Raw genomic sequence first — 23,233 nt, forward strand, 5'->3', positions numbered from 1 at the left:
GGCCTGCAAAACATCATAAGAATATTCTGGATGACTCTGGGTGTTATTGGACACTAAAGACTCTGTCTTCTCCAAGGGAATCTTATAACTGTTAGCTTTCCATGGCATCTATGTGGAAACAGGCATGCACTGGGGGACTCAGCAGAATTTTATTCCCTTCCAAAATTAGAGGAAGAAAGGAAATTCATAAATCGGTACTATAGAAATGTTGACTGTTATTTATCTCATTTAAAAATACGTTGGATTTTGAAATAAATACAACATATATTCCCAACGTAATGTGCAAATTGTTTCATGCTATATGGGAGCATATAATACATGGATCACCTTTCCCATAAATGGTAATTTCCACTTCATTTTACAGATGGAAAAACAGAGGCACCAAAAAGTTATGTGTCTTGCCTAGTATCTCAATGTTTGTTATGATGGTGATGAGAACATTTCAATTTATTGAAATTAACTGTGCTCACGGGTATGCATCCTTTCCTTAGAATTTTTCTCTTTCTCGGGAAAAACAATCTTTAAATAGCTTTGGTCCAGCAGATTGCAAAACATGTTTTTGGCTGCATATTTTGAATACCACATCAGAACACAATTCTGGTGAAGAGAAAAGTTATGGGAAAATAAAATCCTGCTCCCGGTTCACTTGATGCTTCAAGAGCAATGTGTTCTGGGTCTTCTGATCACCCACAAGTGTCATTGCCTATGTCTCAGAGCATCTGTGTCTAGTGAAGGGACAACCCACCATGTGGCTGTGCTTAAGACTGTGGGTCACTTTGCCTCTCCCCTTTACCTGCAAAGTATCTCTTTATTGATTCTGTGTCTAGTTCTGCCAAGGGTGTGATGGTGGCCCATGGATGCATAAATTGTTTGTACTTGGAGAGGTGGACCAAGAATATGGCCAGTCACTTACCTTTAAAGAACAAGTATATATACAAAACAAAACAAAACAAAACAAGACAAAAAGACAAAGTATAGAAAACTGGTAGTTCCACATCTCTCTCCCCCCTACACACACACACACACACACACACACACACACAAACACACAACCATAGTTAAGACTGTAATCAAGGTTGGCACCCAAAAAGGCAAATCATAAAGAATGTAGATACTCTGTCCCTGGTTCACGATAGGTGATATTATTAAACTGATGTTCCAGAGAGGTGATCATAAACCCCAGGTTAATAACAGTACCCAGAAAAGACACAGTTATTAAACCAGAGAGTTGGGGAGAAGGGACCAGGAAGGTGATCATTCTATAAGAAAAAGAAAGACTCACTTAACCTTGATCAAGGTATAGTGACAGTATGAGCTTTTGAAAATGTCCTCTGAGATCATGAATAAAAGGTTTGAGATAAGTGGCAATTACAAAAATAAGAGTGCATCCTTGATGTAATACATCTCGTGTATTAGAGTTGTTTAATAATACCTTTACTGCGTCTCTCCAGTAACAAAGTCTGGAATTCCCAAATTAGCCATTGAGGGTTTCAAAGAGTTTTCCCAGATACCTTTATTTTCCTTTATTAGTATGCTAGCTAGATTATTCTTCTGTGCTATCCATTTTGTAGAAAGAAAATGCTTCTGTTACTGTATGGCTAAGAGACCAATCTGTTACATGAGGTGAAATCACCCAAGGTATGCTTTGGCCCCGCACACACGAACCCTTCCTAGGATATTGATTTGATGTGTTCCTAATGACACAATCCACTTAGGGAATATTCCAGCAGGTTGTGGGAAAGAGACACCCAGAGAAAAGGCCCTTCCTTGGTCCACCTCATACCCCGCAGTGGGAATCGGAATACTTTGGTTTCAATTACATTTAATACCTTTTGCTTCAACAGCCCGTGGCCTGCTGTGATTAAATATTGATGCTGTTCTTTCAATTTGGGCTTCTGTTTTACTTTTTTTTTTTTTTTTTTTTTTTTTTTTTTTACCTTCGCTATTGGTTGTCTTGTCTCTGGGGAAAGGGTGCTCCTAACATTCTCCAAAGAAATTTATATATATGCAGCCCAAACCTTAATATTTTATTCTTTTAAAGAAATCGATCAAGACATCCTTATAACTGCCATGGCCAGTAAAGATGCTTATTCTCTACCATGCTAACCAAGGTGTGTGTTTAAAAGTGGACTTCTTGGCAGAGGCATGCTCTAGATGGCTTTATATTGATGCCAGCACAGTCCCAGCACGTAGTAGGTGATCAGTAACAATTTAGTTAATTTAATTAAATGAAAAATGGCCAGTGTCTCTCTTCTGTCTTCATTTGTCATTATTCATCTAGAGATTCCACATCATGTAAATCATGGCGAGTCTAATACTTCCATCCTGTTAGAGATGAGATAAATAACTTTTCCAAAATTCATATAAATGGTTATCAGTGGTGCTGGGGCTAAAACCCAGGTGTCCAACTGCTTCAGATCCATACAGCTGAATTCGAAGGTATTTATTTATTTGTTGTTGTTGTTTGTCTTTTGTTTTTCCTACTGGATATGACCTGTAAAGGGAGGTGCCTCCATACTCATTTGACTAAAGAAACAAAAGGGGAAAAAAGAGGAAGCTCCAGATGCTGTCTTACATATCTGAAGCATAGATTAAACCTGATTTATAGGGAAAGGCGTGTCTCCAAATAATTCACAGGCACTGTCTGTTCCTAGCGAGTGTAAACAAACCAGAGCAGTAATGAATTCTTGGTGGTTACTGAAGTCAGCCTGCTGTGGAGAAGCAAAATGATTTGCTTTAGTGGATTCCTGATGGGTTGACCAGCTGCCCAGAATTGAGATCCAGTAGCCAGAGGGGTGCAGGAAATGGAGAACTAAATCTCAGCTTCCCACGGTCCATCAGTGTCCCGTGCAAAGGGCAGGTTGGAACAATTTGCTGCCCCAGGGAGATGGTCGGAGATGAAGGTTTGAGAAGGTTGTGCCTGAGCTGGCAATACAGGACCTGGTTCTTAGACACTGAGCCTCGCCTCCTTTGCAGATGTCAGGAGGAGTGGTGGGGAGCAAGACACTCCTTCCCCCAGGCCAGGCATAATTGATGTGTTTCTGCTAAGCCAGGCTCCCTGTCTCCTACATCCTGGATAGGGAAAGGAATACTTAGGGGGCGGTCAGTCTCCTTCCTTCCCCTCTCATCTTTCTGAAGGGAAGCACCTCGTGGAATTGGGAATACTGTAAGAAGGACCTGAGTGTGTGCCCCCATCCTGCTCCTTTCTCTCTGCCTCTTTTGAGTGAATCTGGTGGATCTCAGTGCTGAATGCACACCATCATCATCTAGTGGGGCTTCCAAAACCCACTCATATCTTGGCCCCAGTCCCAGAGATTAGACCTCAGTTTACCTGTGGTCGAGCTCCGGGCACTGATGGCTTTCAAAGTTCCCTGGCTGGCCCTAATGTACAACCAGGACTGAGAAATGATCAGCTGAGCTGTCCCCCGGAAAAATAAACTCCTCTCTGCCTTTCCTTGTAGCAAGCCGTCTGCACTTGCTGGAGGGATGTTGCAGGCTGAATTTCACCTCCTCAAAATTCTTGCCTACCGAATCCCAGTACCCCAGAATGTGACCCTATTTGGAGAAAGGGCTTTTAAAGAGGCAATTAAGTTAAAATCAGGCCGGTAGGGTGGGCCCTACTCCAATCTGACTGGTGTCCTTATAAAAAGAGATGATTCAGGACATAGACACATGCGGAGAAAGGACCACAGGAGGGTGCAGCGAGAAGATGGCCAAGGAGAGAGACCCCAGAAGGAACCAAATCTTCTGACACCTTGTTCCTGCACTTCCAGCCTCCAGAACTGTCAGAAAAGAAAGGTCTGTTGTTTAAGTCACCCAGCCTGTGGTATTTTGTTACGGCAGCCTGAGCAGACTAATTCCAGGGCTGTCTGTGATGTCTTGTGGCAACAGGGGTGAGGCTGTCATTTTAGGGAAGGCATTAGCAAACCCAGTTGCAGTGACACATTTAAAAAGTCTTCTTAAGCATGTTTTACCAGTAATAAAGCTGACTTTCCCCCCTCCATCTCTCTAGTATGTTCTATGTATATATTTGTTTAAGTTTTTATTTTAATTACAGTTTGATGTGCTATATTTCTTGCTTTTAATTATTTTTTTAAGTTATTTATTTTGAGAGAGAGCATGATCGGGGAGGGGCAGAGAGAGAGAGAGAGAGAGGGAGAGAGAATCTCAAGCAGGACATGCTCATGCTGATGGCATGGATCCTGATGTGGGACTTGAACTCACAAACCATGAAATCATGACCTGAGCAAAGTCATGAGCCGGGTGCTTAACTGATGAGCCACTCAGGCACCCCTCATTTTGTTCCAGAGTGGAAATGTGGTAAGTGTGGTCAGCTTTCAGTTGAAACCCTGGGACGAGGTATTTGCCATCTTTGGCCTAACTCCTTCAGATGCCATTAGTTATTTTTGCAATTGAGAGCTATTTCACATTGTTGTCGCTTCACATCCCAGAGAGGGCCAAAGAAGCCGACTCCAGTGAACGTTTGGAAATAGGCTCACCCTTTGTGCCAAGGGCCTTTCTTCCTTATATTTAAGAAGCGGAGTGAAAACGGAAATAGCTTCTGCAAAGTTGTATTCCGTTTATCCTAAAATCTTTAAAATGTCCATACGTCAATATCTACAAAATATTTGCATGAAAAGAGATGCGTTTCTCAGGATAAATTAAAACCAAAGGGGCTAATAGCATGTGCCATGCTGTTAAATGCTTCAGGAGAATCATGCGTAGCTCTTATCCTGTAGAGGCTTCAGGATCCATTGTAACTAATCACAAGCCCTGAATTTAAGAAGCCACAGTTTAATTGAGGAAGTTATCAGCCTATTTTCTTGGGACAGTTGATGAAACCCATCTTTTTCCTCAATGGAGAATCCCAATGGAGAGCAGAAGGAGCACCAGGAAGGCTCTTTTTTTCCCCCACTCTAGAGCTGTATAAAAAGTATCAGCTTGGTGGGAGATGTTTTCAGCCACCCAACCCACACAGAAAACCAAGAATGATGTGTTGTCTGTATTGAGAATGATTGTAAACAGTGCATCAGCTCATTGCAGCAGTGCTATTCCCAAATTCCGTAAGTGGTCGTGGATGCTTTAACCAGGCAGCACAGCGCAAAGTGACTAATCTTCTATGCAGCTGCAATGTTAATGGGCCAACTGTGTTATTGCACATTTGCCTGGAAGGAACAGCGGTGCCTAAATGGATTGCTATGATTTTGAATACAGACAGAAGGACCCACCACCACGAACCCATGTTAGCAACTGACACACCATACACTAGGATGGGGCCTCGTCGCTATCTTGCCCCTCTCAGCTCCTGGAGGCTGGCAGATCTGGTGCAAAGAGACAGACGAGAAAGAGAGCAACTTGAAAGAGAGAGAAGCTCGTAGACTTTCCTTGGGCATTCGGATGAGGCAACCACGTTCCGGTGTGTACTGACTTTGCCATAAGACAAGCCAATGATCTGTGGCTGATGGTCAGCAGGCATGGATGGATCAGATCATCTGGTGGAAAAATGAAAAGGGATTTGAAGTCAGGACTCAGAATTTGCTGCTGATTCTTAATAGTAACTTAAGCTCTTGCCCTTGTCTCTTTTTCCATCTTTGAACACAATGATTGTCTCTCATTAACTTCCAGAGAAAGACTACTTATGCTTAGAAATTAATGTTCTTTGCCAAAGCTCAACAGAGGATGAATGTCAGGTTTGTTCAACGCCATCACCTTGCATGCGTGGTGATTTTTGTGGCCCCAGATGCTAGGGGTGCTGGGGTACAAATGCAGAGTCAGGGTTTATCCTAAGGGAAGGACGGGTTTGGGGAGATTTTTCACTTCCCTCTTTCACTTTGCATCATCCTCACTTGTACCCATCATCATTTTTCAGACAAAATTAGAGGAAAGTAAACAATTGTCTAAGGAAGCCCTCCAAACAAAAGTAAATCAAAGGCAGCAGGATGCTGAGAAACTTGTATAGGAGGAGTGGAGACTATGTCATCTTTATTTCTTGGTGATGGGAGCCAGATTTACCGACTTTAAGTATAAAATGCTGGGAGAAGGACGGGCATCATTGCTTTAATGATCAGAAGCCTTCACCCTATTCCTTGGGCCCTTGATGAGGGAACAGTTAAGATCACTATGACACATTCTGATAGTGAACGAATTTCTCCTTCACAGTAGTTAGCAACATTAACTTTTAAATTATTCAGGTGGCCAGATATTCTTTGCTAAATATTAGTCAAGTTTGTTTTTCTTTCCAGGCATTTCTCCTCTTTTCCCTTTTCCCACATTTGAGCATGACCTGTATAATGGAATACTACTCAGCAATGAAAAAAGAATGAAACCTTGCCACTTGCAACAACGTGGATGGAACTAGAGGGTATTATGCTAGGCAAAATAACTCAGTCAGAGAAAGACGTATCATGATTTCACTCATGTGTGAAACCTGAGAAACATAGGGAAAGGGAAGGAAAAATAAGATAAAAACAGTGAGGGAGGCAAACCATAAGAGACTCTTAAATACAGAGAAGAAACTGAAGGTTGCTGGGGAGGGGAGGTTGGAAGGGAGGTGGGTGGGGGGATGGGTTTAATGGGTGATGGGTATTAAGGAGAGCACTTTTTTGGGGGGAGTACTCGGTGTCATATGTAAGAGATGAATCATTGGGTTCTACTCTTGAAGCCAAGACTATAGTGTATGTTAACTAACTTGAATTTAGATAATAATAATAATAAAAAAAGCATGGCCTCAAGAAGACTTATGGGAAAGTCAAAATGAAGGAGTCTTCCTGCTTTTGGTTTTCAAAGACTAAGCCCTAAGGAGAATGAATGGTTAAAAAGGAGGGAAAACAGAGCTTAAGGGCAATGACAAGAATATTATTAAAAAGATTGGGGTGCCTTGGTAGGTCAGTCAGTTAAGCGACTGACTTTGGCTCAGGTCATGATCTCATGGTTCATGAGTTCGAGCCCCGTGTCGGAGTCTGTGTTGACAGCTCAGAGCCTGGAGCGTGCTTTGGGTTCTGTGTCTCCCTCTCTCTCTGTCCCTCCCCTGCTCATGCTGTATGTCACTCTCTCTCTCTCTCAAAAATAAATAAACATTAAAACAATTTTTTTTAAAGATAGACCATGCAATCTGAGATGATAATAAGGGGGTAATCCGAGATGGTTGCAGAAAGGATGAAAGAGAGGGATGAAGAATTAGGTGAAAATAGATAGCTAATAGATGAAAATTCTCCATGACTTTGAAGACCATGAATAGTAAAAGGATGGATGATTTTGAGATAGAGAAATTCTGAGTAATGCCAAGGTCTAGAATGAGACTATGGGAATGAGTAGCTTAAGTAGAATGGGAAATGTCATTGGAGATGATATTTGAGAAACTAGAAAGCAATGATGCTGAAGAGGTGGTCCAAATCAGCATTCATGTCTCCTGGGATACCGATATTGCCCAAGGTATGTATGAAGATGAACAACCAGGTTTTGGATCCCTGAGAGACTATGGAGTGGGACAGATAGGTTACTGTGCTGTATGAATGGATCCAGTATCTCTTTAAGAGATCTGGTTATTTAAAACTTTCTCCATCAGTTTTCTTCACAGTTTCAGGCTTTTTTGAAAACTGCATACCCCATCTTCTTGCTTTCATAATCTGAAGAGTATAAACACAAATCTTAAGCCTTTTTAAGCAACAAGCTGTGAAGCCACCCCTGTATTTCAGCAGTCTAGTCCTTAACAGGAGCGCAACAATGTCATAAGATGGGGGTCCCCAAAGTAGAGAACCACAGATACAGATGATCACTCTGACTTACTGAATTCGTCTTTCAAATGCTGCTGAATGAGAGAGTTTTAAAATATATCCCATTATTAGCTCAATATTGATAATTTTTTGAAGGTCAAAATTATTTTATTGTGTTCTATTTTTAGTAAATTTAGTGATATTTTTTGTATTGATTTACTGGTGTGGTTGTTTGTATTTTCCAAAGATGGGCAATGCAATATCTTGTATCCCTCATGCTTTTCTTCCAATAGGACCTTGACATCCTCCCATCAAGTGGTGTTGTCTATGTCTCTTCCTTTGAAGCTGGGAAGAACTTTTTGACTGCAACAACTAATAAAGAATATACTACAGAAGGGATACTATGTGATTTCTGAGGCTGCATCATAAACACGTAATGCACCTCCACCTTGTTCTCTTGGAGCACATGTTGGAACTCAGCATCCAGGCTGAGAAAGAGTCTAAATTAACCCATATGTAGAGACCACTCAGAAAGGCCATGTTGACAGTTTACCTGAGGTCCCTGCAATCAGCTAGGATCAACCGCCAGACGTGCTTGAAAGCCCCCCCAAACCTTTCCAAGTTCCAGCCAACAACTCACCCAAAGTCTTTGAATTTTTCAAAATTGAGGTCCCACATGTCATCCATTGTACAAGCCATTTCTGCTACTTTGTGTCCAAATTCCTTACCCCTAAGTTCCATGGGTATATTTTTTAGAAGTTTTTAGTTGGTTTGTTGCACAGAAATAGATTACCTGAGCAATGGGGAACTAATAAAAGTTATTTGAGTTAAAGTGCATAAGAGTCTGTATGTGCGCACGCACTAAAAAGTAAGCCTTCTCCTGATTTAATCAAACCCGTACCAAACTGGCAATTAACTCATTAACCTTCAAAACCGTCAGGGTATAGGTGATGTCCTTAGGATCCATGGAGCCAGAGTTAGCATGAGTGCAGTTCTACAATAGAGAATAAAATTTAAAAAGATTGTGCTGGATTGCACCAAAACATTGTTTGCTACTCCTCTTCAGATTCTTCTGGTACTTTCCTTAGTTATTTATCCCCAGCTTATTTTTGTAGCAAAAGATCTGCCTGACTCTTGTCAGTTCCTAGGTAACTTTTAGCCTTTGTCTTTCTCTGACAACTTCTCCTTCTACTTCTGCATGTATCTGATTTTATTTTTGTCTTTCTTTATTTATTTATTGCATACATCTGAGTTTAGATCACAGGCTGGATATCATGCTTAATATTTGCTTCCCTGGAACCAACAAATCCTAATGCTTTATGGCTTTTATTCTGTCAAATTTCTATCATATCACACATGACTAAAACTCATTTTGTCACAAAAATCTCAAATATTGCTCCAGACCCAGATTGGCCCAATGGTGAATTCTACCAAACATTAAAAGAAGAATTTAAACTGATTATCTACAATCTCTTCCAGAGGAAAGGGGCACAGAGGATAATTTCTAACTCATTCTATAAAATTAGCACTACTCTTATACTAAAACCAAAGACATTACAAGAATAGAAAACTGACAGCAAATGTATCTCATGAACATAAATGCAAAAATCCTCAATGAAATATTAGCAAATTGAATTTAAAAATGCGTAAAATTGGGGCGCCTGGGTGGCGCAGTCGGTTAAGCGTCCGACTTCAGCCAGGTCACGATCTCGCGTCCCTGAGTTCGAGCCCCGCGTCGGGCTCTGGGCTGATGGCTCGGAGCCTGGAGCCTGTTTCCGATTCTGTGTCTCCCTCTCTCTCTGCCCCTCCCCCGTTCATGCTCTGTCTCTCTCTGTCCCAAAAATAAATAAACGTTGAAAAAAAATGCGTAAAATTATGTACTGCAATGGGGTGAGGTTTATCCAAGTATGCAAGATGCAAGGCTGTTTCAATGTTTGAAAATCAATTAATATAAACCATCTCATCAACAGGCTAAAAAAGAAAATTCACATGATCATATCAATAGGTGGAGAAAAAGCATTTGACAAAATCCAACATCAATTCATGATGAAAACTCTCAGTAAACCAGGAATAGAGGGGACCTTCCTCAACTTAATAAAGATTCTAAAAAAACAAAACAACAACAACAGACCTATAGCAAAAACAACAACAACAACAACAACAACAACAACAAAAAACCAACTTACTTAATGGTGAGAATGATAATGGTATTCTTTCCCACTAAGATCAGGTTCACATTGAGCATATCCCTTCTTGTCACTCCTTTCCAACTTTGAGCTGAAAATTTTAGCTGATGCGATAAGGCAGGAAAAGAAAAGAAAAAAAAAAAAACATACAGGTTGGGAAGGAAGACATAAAACTCTTATTTCACAGATAACATGGTTGACTAGGCAGAAAATCCAACAGAATCCATTTTAAAACCTAAGATTCAAGGTTAATAGGTAAAAGTTAATCACTTTCCTATACACCAGCAATGGACAAGTAAAATTTGAAATTAAAAAAAAGGAAGACTGTTTACATTACCACTGCAAAAAATGAAATACTTAGATGTGTGTGTAACATAGTGTATATAAAATCCATATAGGAAAACTGTAAAACTCTCATGAGCAGAATCAAAGAACTAAGTGAATGGAGAGATATTCCATGCTTCATACAATGGAGCAAAGATAATCTCTTCAACAAATGATGCCAGAACAACTGGCCATCTCCATGCCAAACAATGAATCTAGACATAGACCTTATATCCTTCACAAAAATTAACCCCAAATGGGTCATACTAAAGGTGTAACATAAAACTATATAAATCCTAGAATGTAATACAGAAGGAAACCTGACCTTGGATGCACTTTTAGGTACAACACCAAAGGTATGGTCCATAATTAATAATTGATACTCTGGACTTCATTAAAAGTAAAATCTTCTGCTCTGTGAAAGAAAATGGGAAGAGAATGAAAGGACAAACCACTTGGGGCGCCTGGGTGGCGCAGTCGGTTAAGCGTCCGACTTCAGCCAGGTCACAATCTCCCGGTCCGTGAGTTCGAGCCCCGCGTCAGGCTCTGGGCTGATGGCTCAGAGCCTGGAGCCTGCTTCCGATTCTGTGTCTCCCTCTCTCTCTGCCCCTCCCCCGTTCATGCTCTGTCTCTCTCTGTCCCAAAAAAAAATAAACGTTGAAAAAAAAAATTATAGAAAGGACAAACCACTGGGAGAAAGTATTTGAAGGCACATCTGCTAAAGGACTGCTACCCAAAATATGAACTCTTAAACCTGACAATGAAAAAACAAACAACCCAATTAAAAAAGAGCCAAAAACCTTAAATGACACCTCACCAAAGAAGGCATACAAATGGCAAATAGCATATGAAAAGATGCCCCACATTATATGCCCGCAGGGAGATGAAAATTAAAACTGCAATGAAATACCACCATGCACCTATTAAAATGGCCAAAGCCTGGAACACTGACAACACCCAATGCCAGTGCAGATGCAGAGCAAAGGAAACTTGCATTCATTGTTGGTTGGAATGAAAAATGGTAGAGCCACTTTGGGAGACAGTTGGGCAGTTCACTGTATGATCCAGCAGTCATGCTCCTTGGTGTTTACCCAAAGGGGTTGAAAACTTCCATCCACACCCAGACGTTCACATAGATGTTTGTACCAGCTTTCTTCATAATTGTTAACCTTTGGAGGCAACCAAGATGTCCTTGCATAGGTGAAGCGATACGTAAACTGTGGGGCATCCAGACAATGGGATATTATTCATCACAAAAAGAACTGAGCTATTAAGCCATGCTAAGACACGGAGGAGAGTCAAATGCATATTACCAAATGAAAGAAACCAATCTGCAAAGTCTATAAGACTGTATGATTCCAACTATACGACAATCTGGAAAATACTAAAGTGGGGACCCATCAGAAAGACTAGTGGTTGCCAGGGGTTGTGGGGAATGGGAGGAGAATGAATGGGCAGAGGCCAGAAGATGGTTCAGGCGGTGAAAATACTCTGTGGAATACTGTAATGGTGCATGCCTGTCACTGTACATTTGTCCAACCCGTAGAACATACAACACCGAGAAGGAGCTGTAATGTAAACTACAGACTTCGGGTGATTGTGATGTGTCGGTGTAGGCTCATCACTTACAGTGAAATGTACCATCCTGGTGGGGAGGCTATGAATGTGTGGGGGGGGTGCTGAGACATATGGAAATTCTCTGTACCTTTCCCTTAATTTTCCAGTGAACTTGAAAGTGCTCTAAATAAAAAGGCATAAAAAGTCAAATATCTCTATCTCATTTTGACCTTTTATTATAAGCATCTTTACTAATTATGGTGTGTGTGTGTGTGTGTGTGTGTGTGTGTATCTCAGGGCAACTTTGTATGTAAATGTATAGATCACACACAAAGAGACATGTGGGTTTACTTGTTTTATATCTGCCCTGGAGTATGTCATTGAATATATAACACAAAACTAAAATTATTTGGAATGGATTATAATATCCAGACTGTCTTAGGAACACAGTCTCATATCTTATTATCCTCAGAGCTTAAACGACTTTCCAATTGTCTAGTTTAAAGATTTTATACTAACATTTAAATATATATCCTCTTGACTTGCCCTCAATGGATGCAGAGAAAATAATACAGAGAAAACGATCACAAAACCTGCTCATATATTCAAGCATTATTCTTTTACAGGCTTAAACACTGCCATAAAATGTGGCCTCAGAATGCAGAGCATATGAAAACCCAGTTGAAGAATTCTTTCCTATATCGTATTCCTACCTTGGGTACATATAATGCTGCAGATGTATTTCCCAGTCATATTTTCCTCCTGTCAGAATCTGTGCAAAACACACTTGGTCATTCACATTTGTTTTTACAGACAAAACCTAAGAGAAATAATCTTTTTTCTCCTCAGTAAGAAGTGTATCACTATAGTTATTAATGAGCCGCAAAGACCAGACCCGGAGACAAAGCTTTGTATTTTGACCAATATCTTTTTGAGAAAATCCCTAAGAGTTTTTGTTTGCCTGTTTGTTTTTTGAGGGTAGACGTGTCTGTTTCTTAAGAGTAGAAGTGTCTGTTTGTTTTTTAAGGGTAGACGACTGTCACTAAAAGGAATAAACCCTGGCAGGAGAAATGGATGAATATTTCAACCTGGTGCTATTTTGCTTTCGGCCCAGAAAGGCAAAACACATTTCTGCTAATAGATTTTTTTTTTCTCCTGTCACATGTACTGCAGGTTATAGAACGCAAATTATGGTAAATCTCCTGCTCTTTGCATTAGACACAAATAAACAAAAAATGCCAACCAAACAAAAGAATATGATTTATAATTCTCTATAATTGCATCTCTTTCGAGCAATATATAATCATACTGCCTCTCTCATTTTACAGCTTAGGAGGGATGGGTGAAAACACTTTTTTTTTACTTTTGCTGATAAAAAATAATAAGTAGAATAATAAAACCCATCCATTTTCCTGAGTGTATTGTAGAGAAGGAGCAAAATTCTCTGGCTGTTTATTAATCAGTTGGATTTGTAAATGCAGAATATTTGACTTAAGCTCAATCTACTCCCAGACAAATATCCCCACAGCATGTTATGTATTAAACCATTTTTCTCAGATTAAAATCTTCCAAGTGGAGCCTCCAGTGCTGTGATCATTCAGGATCCTGAAGGCTGACTGGAGACTTTTTTTCTGATGGAAAGGTCATTTTCCTCTAACTGCCATTCTCCCTGCCTGCCTCAGGCTCATCAGATGTCCAGAGTTTCCCTCTCTGAGCCTTCACTCTGAACCCTACCTAGAAAGAGAGTGTTGTGATTTCAACTGCCAAAGGGACTCTGTTATCTGTAGGAAAGTTGGGGGCCAGTTGAAGACAGGATCCATTTTTTGTTTAATATTTTGTAGCATATTCATTTGTTAGATTTTATTCAGGGATTTGATAGGTTGCCTACTTTATGGAGTATTCAATCTGTCAACATATCATGATTCAGCCTTTCATCCCTTCATTCCTTCATTCCTTCATTCATCTGATTCACCCAGTCAATAAGAAACATTTGGGTGCTTACTGTATGAGAGGTCCCATGAATACAGCAAGCAAAAAGATAGACAAGTTCTATATTCCCTTGATGTTTGGTTACCAGCAGGGGAGACCAACAAACAAACACATGGATAAATAATACTTTGTGTTACAGCAAATGTAAATTTCCAGAGATGGCAAAGGGTTTGGCATGCTCAGAAATAAAGGGTAGGCATTGCAGCTGAAGCATGATTAGTGAAGAGAAGAAATTCGAGAGGGGAAGGAAAAAAAAGTTGGCCATGGAACCAAGTTTGGATTTTATTAAAATGAGATAACATTGAGAAGCTTCAGTCCAAAGAGTGATGATGTGATCTGATGTAGAGTTCTAAGCAGTCACCTTGCCTCCCATGTAATGATGTAATAACATAAAATGAGATCAGGAAGATTAGCTGGAATATATCATAGCAATCTGGAGGAAAGGGATGGTGGTTTGGACTAAAGCAATGATGAAGTTACAGAAGACTGAAATATATTTAAAAAAGTAAAATCAATGGGATTGATGATGGAAGAAAGGTAGAGAATAAGGGCACTGGGTATTTATGGATGGTGTAACAGTGGTATTTGGGTTGCTGCACTGTGATGCTAATTTTTAAAGTTTATTTATTTTTGAGAGAGAGAGAGCATGAGTGAGGGAGGGACAGAGAGAGAGAGAGAGAGAGAGAGAGAGGGAGCGAGAGAATCCCAAGTAGCCTGTACGCTGACAGCATGAGGCATGGGGCTCAATCCCATGAACTGTAAGATCATGACCTGAGCTGAAATCAAGAGTCAGATGCTTAACCAATTGAGCCACCCAGGTGCCCCATAATGCTATTTTTTGATAAGAAAATCTGGACGGAGGGCAGGAAGAACATATTTGAGTAGGTTATCAAAAGTTCTATATTGGAAAAATTCTGCTAAATATACCTATTAAGATGCCCAAGTGAAAAATGTACTTGTAGATATCAGGATGGAGATTTATACATTGGAGTTATCAACATAGACATGATATTTAAAAGCATCATGCTGAGCACCTAGGGTGAGAATGAAAATAAAGAAGGGAAGAGGGTTCATAACAAAGATCTAGGTCAACATGTAAAAGCTACATGGAGAAGTAGCAAGCAAACAACTAAGCAGAGAGGTACCAGTGAAGTAGGAAACAAATCAGAAGAGTGTGTGGAATCGTAGAGAATAAAGTATTTCAAGACGATAGAAGTGCTCAACTGTATCAGGTACTAAGATCTGGCAACAAGTGCTCAACGGCTTTCAAAAAAGTCATTTTAATGAGGTTGGGAGGGATGAGAGTCAGACTGGAAAGAGCTTCAGAGTAAAATGGTAGAGTTGTAGACAACTTAGAAGTACAGATCCTTTGTTTACAATGGCCAAGAGTTCATACTTTGTACTGAACTGTATTTGGAATCTAGGTTGCAGTCTCTTCAAAATGTGGATATTGATATTTCTTACGTTCTAAAATTTTTTTTTAATGTTCATTTATTTTTGAGAGAGGGAGACAGACAGAGTGTGAGCTGGGGAAGGAGCAGATAGAGAGAGAGAGAGAGGGACACAGAATCCAAAGCAGGCTCCAGGCTCTGAGCTGTCAGCACAGACCCCGATGTGGGGCTTGAGCTCACAAACTAGGAGATCATGACCTGAGCTGAAGTTGGATGCTTAACCGACTGAACCACCCGGGCGCCCTTCTATAATTATTTTTAAACTTAATTTAGGTAATACACCTAGAATGCTTTTGATAGTGCTTGAAACAACACAAGTGCTCAAGAAATGATGTTGAGTTGGAACTTTTGACCGAAGCACTGAGATAATGACAGAAATTCCAAAGTAAGATGCCAGGGCACTATAAGGCACATGCAAAGTAGGATCTCTCTGAAAACGTGTTATGCCTCTTGAATTCCCTTCACCCACAGACAGAGTCATTTCAAAGGAGTCTACTATTTGAGAATTTTTGGTGAAATTTTGGTGAGGGAACCATGGAAATGCCATGAAACCTCCTGTCAGCCTACATTTAGAGACCTTGAGAAGGCGCCAGTGTGTCTTTGGCAGGTGTGGTGGGCTAATATCTGACTCACACTTAGATAATCTGGAGGATAGGAGAGGAGGGCTAGTGAGTTGCTTTGGATAAGAAAGAGCTGCAGGTGCCACATGGGGTCATGGACTATACTGTTGGCTCCGCAGATTGAGAGTTAATCTGGGGCTGTTTAAAACTCTAAAAGGGTATGGATTCCAAAGAAAAAGTCTGTGTGGAGTGGACCGGTGAAGTTACCTGGGCTTAGCAGGAAGCAGCAGCTGGGGGAATAGAATGCATGGTCTGCACCCTGGGATTTACAGTGTAGGAGCCCAGCAGGAAGAGCGCTCGGAACCCAGGGAAACATGCAGAGTCCAGAGAATTGGCTTAAACATCTGCCACCTTAAGACAGATGAGTGAGAGGAGAACTTTTCGATGCTTATAAGTTTATGACTCATCTCTTCTTCCCATTCCCTCACCCAATCCCCTGCAGAGTCAATGGGAAACTGAGCAAAAAGGCAGAAGCCAGTGGTCTATCCTGCCTTCCCAAGTGTCAGGTCTATCATCTGCCACAGTCAGCAGGGTGGGCAGAGGAGGGGGAGAGACAAGAGAAGTCTGCCCTTGGCATGAAGACCAAAGGGTTGATTATATCAGATTAGATTTCTGTGACTAAGTTGACCAGTCTCCATCTTGGGGAGCCTACTGTGAACACATCTTTCTCAGAGCTTAAGGCATCTCTGGCAGTCCGGGCTCCAGCAACCGTGTCCCATACAGCTGAAGAGTGTTGGGTCTGGAGTAGACTGCCTGAATTAGGATCCCCCACTTGCCAACTGCGTGGCCTCAACTGGGTTATCTCTCTTCTCTGTCTCTAAGGTTTTTTCATCAGTAAAACGGAGAATGATAGTATTTTCCACCTCTTGGCCTTTTTACGAGGGCAAAACGAACACATGTGGAAAGTTTAGAGCAATGTTCATTGAAATAAATAGCTGATAAATAGTATCTATTATTAGTTTTGCTGACAGGGTTTGATAGAGACATGTTAATGAAACATCCTGGCCTGTCTAACCACAGTAATACTCTGAAGAAGATTAGGCACAGAGTTCGATGAATTAAAGTCACAATGCTGGATGATACAGAGCTGGCAACCAGTCTGGGAACAGACCACTTTTATTAGGTGCCCACAGTGGGTAGATAGTGGCTTGTGGGCATTCCAGGACTCCCGCATCTCCCCTCCCCCCATACTCAACCCATCCCTATCCTCAAACCCCGCTCTAGATCACATAGATCAATTCCAATTTCCTTTCCCTCCCAGTGCATTTCCACAGTCACTCAGACTTTGTGATTCTAAACACCATCACAGCCCCTGATTCGGAGGCCAGGCTCCTTAAAGATAGAGACCTAAGACCATGCCTATTTAGCAACAGGTATCTCAAATCACTATTACATGCAATTCTCTGACTCCCTGTGCTTGTTGACTCAGCACACAATCCCCCCCAAACACTTGAGCGTCAGTAGAGGCCAAGGGCGAGAGTAGTGGTTTGGGAATTCAATTCCCCTTCCATCCCTATAAATAGCTGCTTTAATTTGAGGCTGAACCCCCTTTCTGCAGGAGCCTGGCACTCTCACTGCTTAGAAATCAAGGATGTCAATCTTCCCTGCTGTCAACCTTTAACCAGAGTCAATTGCACAGGGGCTTGTGTTGCCCACTTCAGTGTCCTTGGGATATTTCCTTTCTGGTTTGTCTGGCCTTGGCTAAAAGTTCTGGATTCACATTCCAGGCAACATTAAGTTTCCTTTCCCATACACGTTCATGCTCACAAACCCTTGGAGTTTGACAAATTGTTTCAGTTCCCACCAAAGCCGGCTAGCTTGGCAAATCCATCAGACCTGCCAACATTTCACAGAGTGAGTTTAGAGGGGAGGATATCTTGTCCCAACTGGTAGCTCCACTTATGGGCAGAATGCCGACACATTTGTAATGTTCTAAGTCACAATGAGGGCCTAGCACACCGTGGGCAATAACGGTGATAATGATGATGATGATGATGATGATAACGATGATGATGAAGGTCGGGAAATGCTCTGAAATACATTTCTGAGGCATCATCCTCAGCTATATCTTAGGCTTTTACTCATGGCTCGGGCACATTGTGTTTGATAGCTACTGGTTGATGTGAATACACTTGGTACAATAATTCACCAAATTCGTTAAGTGCTAAGCCAAAAGGGGATACCAAGATGAACAACCCAAGATTCTCATCCTGGAGAGATTTATAATCTCAAAGATATGATAAGCATCTAAGTGGCTAGGAATAAGACTTGCGTAGAAAGAGAGCCATCAGAGTTCCAGGTGGAAGACTGTGAGTTCAGGAAAGGGGCGGCACCATGACTGGTCTCCAGAATCAACAGAGCCTCTTCGGAGACGTGACAGTGGAGCTAGACCTTGGAATCTTAATCTGGGATGGAAGAGGATTTTAGTGGAGGGACAGCCTTCGTGAATGATCATTAGGAAGTTTTTTCTCTAAAGGGGCAGAACAAGTTGGAGTGAGTTGAGGGTCATTAAGGAGAGCAAAAATAAAGGGCCCCGTAGTCCGAGAGGAAACACTTTGCAGTCACTGACAGACTATGTGATGGTAAGTCACCGAAAGGCACAAGACCCAGCCTCATCTATAAAAATGAAACGTTGAGTTGCAGTGTCTTGAGTCTAACCATTTTTTTTGTTTTGTTTTGTTTTGTCTTGTCAAATAGTGTTTTTTGTACTCTGTAGTTGTGAGGGATATCTATACAGTGGTTACAAGAATATCTCCTTTATTTAGTAGAGAGAAGTTCCTACCCTCTCTCCCGTAAGCTGCAATATTTGTCCTGTGCCAAGGTCCTAGATCTGAAAGAGCATGAACACTGTAAGGTTGGCTTCAGCAAACCCATCCAACATTACACTCTCCAGTCAGACCTTTATTGCACAGCAGACCAACTGCCAACCTTCTCCTTGGTTCGTGAAGGATGTCACCCTTCTTAACCACTTACTGCTTCTCATGCCAGTATGATTATTATAATAACCACCCCACCTACCTGTCCCAGGGGATTCTTCAGGCTGCAACTCAAATTTCACCTTCCTCATGAATCCTCACTTATTTCTCCAGACCTATGATTCATTCCACATCTGATTACATGGGAGAAGCTATTTTCAATGCCAGACAACTGAGCTGTGGGAATTGTCACTGCTATGTTCCATTCCAGGAAAACAAGTCCCACCCACCCAACAGTCAGTGGGCCATACCCATGTTTGCTTAGTGTCAGTAGTGCCTTGCTGAGTTCTAGAACATCGCTGTATGAATGTTTACTGATAAATTCCTGTATCATAGAAATCATAAGATTTCCCCAACTTTAAGAGCAGATTCAATAAGCAGGGAGATTCCTTCACATGGGCATGCTGCTCTGGAGAGCTGTCAGCCACTTTTTCCAGGGACAACTTCAGACGTTTGAATCCATGAGAAGAGAGGAAAGAAAGGAGGGATCATATTCCTCAGGAAGTTCTTCGTGGTGTCCCAATGTCATGTGATCTTGCTATGTGGAGATACTACTATTCTGACCCTCCGTCCTGGGTGGTATCTATTCTGAGGATTTAAATGCACTGAAAAGAAGCAATCAATAGCCCAGCACTTTTGCAGATTTTCAATTAATGAGAATCTACTTTGTCAAGTTTATTAAATGAGTTGTGGAGAAGAGGAAGGCAAGAGACAATTAGACAAAGTAGTGGGATGTGTTAATTGAACATTGTGTACAAAATTCAAAAACTCAGAATCTGGAAGTTCCAGGACTCTACTAGGAACTTTATCCTCCTCATAGGGCAGAAAGACAGGATGGCTTCTAACAATCCCTGCATGAGTTTTGTGCCTGGGGAACAACAGAACTGTAGCCCTGAAAACATTCAATGCTAAAAAAAATTACCTTTAAATTTTTTCATACATATTTAAGAAGGAATTAGCTCCCCTGAATGAGGCATAATAAGCGGTGAAATTCAGCCACGGAGTCTTGGCCCTAATTTATGCTAAGTGGACAATGATTGATGTCAAATTGCAGAGGAATACCTAGGAAATTACCTACCACAGTCACAGAAATATCAGAAGAATTTATCATAATTAATGGTATTGCTCTGAGAACCAAAGGAAGGGTGAGGAGTTTGCATTTCTTATAAAGTGCTGACTATATTATTTGCTTCAGGTAATAATTACAGCACCCAGGCTTGCTAAATGGCAACAGTTAACATGCAGAGGTGATAAACAAAGCTCTGGCAATAGGCAGGCTCAGTTTAATCTTCAACCTGAATGTGAGCTGCCTGTTTCTATAACATATAATGTGTCAGTTAGCTCAACCCTCTTATGTTTTGGAGGACCAGAGGTTAGCAGGAGCAAAATAATGCAAATCCCTAATTGTATCCCAGTCACGTGTTGGGGCTGTTCTAAAGAGATCTTTCAAATATCAGAATAAAGTGACAGCGCAAATAATGACTTTGGATTTCTAGAAGATCTATCACTCAGGACCTCAGAGCTTTGCATATCTGGGAGGTGGCACACATTTTTCAGATGCAAGCAAAATGAGAGAAGGCCACTGGCATATTTTGATTTCTACTATGTGTCATCTGAAGTACTTTGCATCCAATATCTTATTTAAAACTCACAGCCATCCCGTGGCAGTGGAATTATTCTTTTATTGTACAAATAAAGAACTGAGGCCAGGGGACATTCCGTGAACTTGTACTAGGTTACATAGTCAATCATTGGCAGAGGTAGGATCAGAGCCAAAGACTGTCTGGGTCCAGACCCCAGGATCCTTCCATTCCCCCATTCTAAAGAGATTAGCTGACAGTCAAGGGCAGGGCTATTGTTTCCTTACTCATACTACTCTTTGTTACTCTATTATTTCTGCCCTTACTCCTGAATTATGACAGAGCCTTGCAGAAGTCATCCCTATGCTACATGATTCAGTGCCCTTCTATTTTAAATGTGAAGAACACCCTCATTCCAAATATCGGAAATGCAGCAGAGTAATTTTGCCAGAGCACCGTGGTAAGATTAATACTGTACTACTGCATTGCGTGTATATCTAAAATTTGTGTGATATATAATTTGAGATTTCTTTCTTCAGGAGTGGTTGATTTGCATTGATCCATTCACATTTTCCCATTTTAGAGACATTGGTCAGATAGATACTCCTGGCTGTTTTCCTTCATGGTTATGGGTGGAAGGACGTATGTTTCTATGGCTAGAGCGTTCCTAGGGATCAGGTTGGAGACCTTCACTGGCCCTTATTAACCTCACTAACTCTGATAGGTATTTGGAAGAGGAGCTTCTGGCCTAGGCGGAAATCTATCTTGGGACTTTTCACTCCAGGGGCTGAGGTCTACCCACTGGGTGCCGATTTTAGGTGGAATTAGTCACAGCTCTTCCAAGATGTTATGCATTCATTTTTCACAGGCAGGCTGCATCATATTTAGCAACAAACATCTCTGTACGTGTGTGCATGACCTGAAAGTCTGGTGAGGCCCATTGTTTCTTCACTGTACAGTTCATTTATCCTCCAAGGATGCCACCATATCCTGACAACTGCCAAGGCTCTGGGATTGCTTCTCTGTCTGCCGTCAGAGCACTTTGATCATTTGCCCACTGATGACTTATTCTGTCTGTGCCATTGTCTTTCCATTAAACTGTGAGTTCCTTCAGAATAGGAGTAGTCCCTTTTCACTTTGTGTATTGCCTTCCACATGATCTGGCACCTAGTAAATATTCCATAAATGGCTGTGGAATGAATGGAAAGGGACAGGCATGGTTGACTGGATGTCACTGGCATCAAACCCATGAGCCTGGCCTTATTAGCATAGTGCCCTAACCATCAGAGCTAACCAGCCATGGCCAAGAGACATCAGTCTAATTCCCAGGAAGAACAAGTTCTGAGAGCAACTCCACAGATGTCAGAAAATTGGCACCCTGTATAAAGTTAGAATCCATTCACTGCAGTAAAGGGCTGCCTTGCGTTTCCCCTGCTAAGTGTACATTGGTGTGAATAATGGGTAGAGATAACTAAATGAGAAAGTAACTTAACTTTTAAGGGTTTCCCCCCTAAGGAAGTGGTTCTATTATTTTAAGAGCTGCTGCTACTGTCATCCTGACTTGTTTTGTTTCTCTTGTAGATGTCACACAGCTCCTTTAATGGAGCGTATACGAGATACAGAGAGTTGATAAACCTAATGAACAGGAAAAGCACTGTTGGCTTTCTTGACTTTGGACTGACTTCCAGAGCCTAGAGCCTGAAGAAAGTCAGGCAGAGTTTAACTTTATCCTTAGCATAACCTTGCCAGCAGTTTCTCTAAAAGTTTGGAATAAGGGTTGAGGGAAACAGAGACCTCCAGTGGAGATGACATCCCACCAGAAAGGTATCCAGGCATGCTGAACTCCCAGAGCTTACCTGTGGATTCATCACTCCCTGAACGAAATTGTACTTGATGTTCTGTTATCTGATAACAGGAATAGAACTCTGGGGGTGGCGGGGGGGGGGGCGGTGCAGAGAGCACAAGATAATGTTTGCCTATGAACTTGGCCAAATCTGCTTCTCATGAAAAAAGATCAGTTGAGAAAATCCTACAAAATATAGTGGAAGGACTGGACAGACTGCATATGGTATTAAATTATGTCCCTACTTCTTGCTCTGTGGCTTTAGGTAGTTTACTTACACTCTCTAAGCTTCAGTCCCTTCCCTTGTAAGATGGGAAAACTATCTCTGGTTCTAGGTGGCAGTAGGAATAAATAAAACAATGTATTCAGATTCATACTAAATGTCTATCATAGAACAAGTGCTCAATAAATATTTAGTTTCTTATACCTACCTCTAGTTATAAACACCCAATCATGTATCCTTTAAACCTGGAATAATTTCCTGCTTCTGACCTCAAATAATCTCCTCCTGCTTTTATATATGATTGGCTCCTATCAAACTCTACAAAAGAAGAGTCTCCTCTGGGGAGTTTTTTGGCCCTTCATACGGACTTGCTCTTCTTTCTCTGATCTAATCCTAGCTTTGTTATCATACTTATATTATCATACGCATGGCCATGTATTAAAACTGCTTACGCATCTCCTTTATTTATTGTGTGTTATTTGAAACAATAGCCTCTTGTTATATTCTTCTCTGTGACCCAATGTCAATAGCAGAGGTTGAGTTAGGAATACTGAGTCATAAATAAAGGGACATAAAAAGGAAACTCAGTATCCTGGTTGTTTCAATTCAACATGGGAAAACTTGACAAAGTGTAAGGCTTTTGATGGATCCTGAGATCGTATCTTGGGGGAGGGGAGTATTATAAGAGGATAACGTGGTGGGTGGGAGCAAGGGCAACCAAAGCAAAGACAGTATTTCCATGAAATTGAAACTCTAAAGAACAGATGGCACTT

At 41.2% G+C, this 23,233-nt stretch overlaps 1 long non-coding RNA gene across 1 annotated transcript in view; it reads right to left on the reverse strand.

The window, feature by feature from the left end:
* Nucleotides 1-466: 466 nt before the first annotated feature.
* The window catches only part of LOC109492324, a 47,848-nt gene continuing 25,081 nt past the window's right edge, over nt 467-23,233 (reverse strand). The window contains exons 2-3 of the long non-coding RNA XR_002146165.2: nt 9,899-10,002; nt 467-5,492 (exon numbers count right to left, since the gene is read on the reverse strand). This is a non-coding gene — a long non-coding RNA (uncharacterized LOC109492324). The remainder of the gene's footprint in view (nt 5,493-9,898; nt 10,003-23,233) is intronic.

Source organism: Felis catus, chromosome D1 (genome assembly GCF_018350175.1).
Source record: "Felis catus isolate Fca126 chromosome D1, F.catus_Fca126_mat1.0, whole genome shotgun sequence".
Taxonomy (NCBI): domain Eukaryota; kingdom Metazoa; phylum Chordata; class Mammalia; order Carnivora; family Felidae; genus Felis; species Felis catus.